At 34.6% G+C, this 2,971-nt stretch overlaps 1 long non-coding RNA gene across 1 annotated transcript; it reads right to left on the bottom strand.

The window, feature by feature from the left end:
* Positions 1-1,313: 1,313 nt before the first annotated feature.
* Positions 1,314-2,563, bottom strand: LOC130735147 (uncharacterized). The gene is made up of 3 exons (XR_009018316.1): positions 2,546-2,563; positions 2,163-2,261; positions 1,314-1,492 (listed from the first exon to the last, which is right to left on the bottom strand). It is a non-coding gene; the product is annotated as an uncharacterized LOC130735147 (long non-coding RNA).
* Between the last annotated feature and the right edge of the window lie 408 nt (positions 2,564-2,971).

The following is a 2,971-nucleotide window of genomic DNA, read 5'->3' as shown; positions in this document are numbered from 1 at the left end:
ATCACTCTCAATTGCTTAGCCCTTGCTTGATTTTTCATTGGTCTATTTTACATTCCTTTCGTTCTAAATCGATTAGCCCGAGAGGATAGATCCATACCGGAACATTCATCTATAACTTTGAGAGAGTGTCTTAATTTTGAATTTGAAACTTGAAATAAAAGTAAGTAGGCATTAGTATTTGAAATTCTGGGTATTGCAAATTCATTAATCGGTCTTGGAGAAAGAAATAGGAAAGTTGGCGTTTTCACTAATGCAGGAGGAAAAAAAAGATGAAAATAACGCATTGGAAAACAGAATGAGCAGCTTAAACATGTGGTAGAAAAAATAAGTGTAATTTGGTTTAGGCTAAAAAGCATTTTTGGCCCCTGATGTTTCAAGTTTGTGCAAATTCTGCCCCTATCTATTTTTGTCGATGTTTCTACCCCTCATGTTTTCAAACAGTGCACCGTCTACCCCTGACGATGAGGGGTAGACGATGCACTGTTTGAAAACATGAGGGGTAGAAACATCGACAAAAATATAGTAGGGGCAGAATTTGCACAAACTTGAAACATCAGGGGCCAAAAGTGCTTTTTAACCTTTGGTTTACAAAAACATAAGTAATTGAACATAGTTAACATAGTATCAACACTAATAAATATTATTATCAGCTCATTAATAAAACCAAGAACATAAAAAAAACATTTTAAGATTTGTTTTAGATTAACAACAACAGTATTAGCAATTATTGTCTAGCCAGTTTTTAAATAGTTACCATGGTCTTCCTTGTATCCTTTGCTCTTATATGGTTGTGAGCCGCAGAGTTAATTAATTCTTTGTAACCTGTAAAAATAAAATGAAAGATTAATATTATGACTTACATTGTAAACCACATGGGTGAAGTCAGCAGATTTGTAAGCGATCAACTGAAGACAGAGTAAGTGAAAATAGATAAAAAGACAAGATCAACAATTTGGAAAGAAAAGAGAAGAAACATAATAAGACTACATCATGATCATTGAACGGACTAATAAAATTAAAATACGGATGCCCCCTCACTAGAAGGTATATTAAGATTTTTTATAATAGATTTTTCGCTTTAAATATTGGTAATCAGAATTGAAGGTAACGAAGGTATAGAACACAAGCATGTATTAAAGAACTCAAAAGAGAGATTTAAAACCCAAATTACAGGATTGTTACTAATGAACATTCTAAGAAACCGATGAGCCTAATAATAGCTATTAGGTCTCTCATAACAGTGATATTTGAAAATGTTATCTTTTTTTTCCTACTCCGTTAATGATGGTAGCTATCCACGACAAGTTGTATGACTGCCTGCTTTCTGCAATTCTGCTATGTGTAATTAGTCCATGATATCTACTTGTCAACATTTTAGATTTCAATCTCAAAGCTTTTCTTATTACTCAGAAGAAGATCAACTGAAGGATTAAAGATTACCGGTTTCAAACTGATTCTACTTGTAGGTGATGCACCCAACATTGCTGCATATCTGAATTATTAGAAAAAGAAAGATTCATTATATATCTACAAGAAGTAAGTCATTTTCACCAAGTTTTATACTTGACAACAACAATTGAATTGCTATATCAAACAATTAGAACTGCAGACTGTACCCTTGAAATCAAGTATTTGTTCAATTGAAGGGCAAGTGAAGAGCATTTAAGTTTAGGAAGCTCTCATTCAAATCAAGCATTGAGAAAAATATGTATACTAGTAAGAAGTCAGTAATATTATTAAAGAACTTCCGATGCAGAAGCTGTATCTGGATTCTGGAAGAGTATTGTTTCTCACATATGAGCAAAAATTATAGTAAGAATCACCCATGGAATGTTACAGTAAAGCAAATATGTAAAAGAAGGTGTAAAGCACAATGATAGTAGCAAGAACGTTTTAATTTACTTAGGCATCGTACAAGAATTAGAGCTGATAGCTAATTTGGTTTTCCTAACTGCTTATTGTATAAGAATGTTAACATATTAATTTATTTTTCTCTAATTCCTATCTTCTATTACTCCCATCATTACATCATGATCATTGAACAATAATAAGACTCAAAAATAGCATATATATCAAATAATTATTCAGCAAGAAACCCAAAATCACAGTACATTCAGCATCAAGAAATGAAAATCAGAGGAAAAATGGGAGCAGCAGGGGACCTTGGAAATGATATCATCAGCAAGAGCAAAATGAGTGAGACAGTGCTTGCAGCTGTTTGATCAAGAATAGTCTTTCCATGTTTCCCTTTACAGACGAATCTGTCAAGTTTAGGAAAATTCCTTTCAGAAAATCACCACCCAACAAGAATTGAAAATGTAAACAAAATTGAAAACATAAAAGAATCAATCAAGCATTGGTAATCAAACTGGTAGAGTGAGTGAAACATTAGTACCAAATTGAAATTGAAATTGAAAGCATGCAAATCGCAATGTAACAGAACGAACGAGAAGAAAACAGAAAGGAGAAAATGCAGAATAAGAATAACGCGGTGTGACCGAATCTATCATAAGAATGAGAAAACGAGATTGATGGAAGTCGTTACCGAGAGAGATTCAAAAAGAGGTTGGGGGAGTGACCGTCAGAACCAGTGGAGGAGGAGAGGAAGCTGGTGTGAGCGAGGCGTAGGGAGGGATTCGCGAGAGAGAAGAAAAGGAAGCCAGAGGAGGAGGAGGAAGCATAACCCAGGCGAAGAAGTGAGCCTTCCAGCGAGTGGTGGAGGGGCGCGAGTGGTGGAGGGAATGTAAGACCCAAGTTTTAAGCTTAGAATAAGTGGAAGAGATTTCCATTTACGATTAGGTTTGACGTATCGTGAAGGGAAAACCTGAACAAGAGTTTATCGAATGGAATAAATTTATGAAGGAGAAAGTTCAGGAAAATTCAAAGGATTGTATCGAAGTCGATTTAAGTTATAGCACGACTAATATTCGTTTTAAAACCTAGGACAAGAACCTTAGGAAATCAAACTGTG

Source organism: Lotus japonicus, chromosome 2, assembly GCF_012489685.1.
Source record: "Lotus japonicus ecotype B-129 chromosome 2, LjGifu_v1.2".
Lineage (NCBI taxonomy): Eukaryota > Viridiplantae > Streptophyta > Magnoliopsida > Fabales > Fabaceae > Lotus > Lotus japonicus.
Note: the sequence above shows the minus strand (reverse complement) of the source record. Positions and strands in the feature narration are given on the sequence as shown.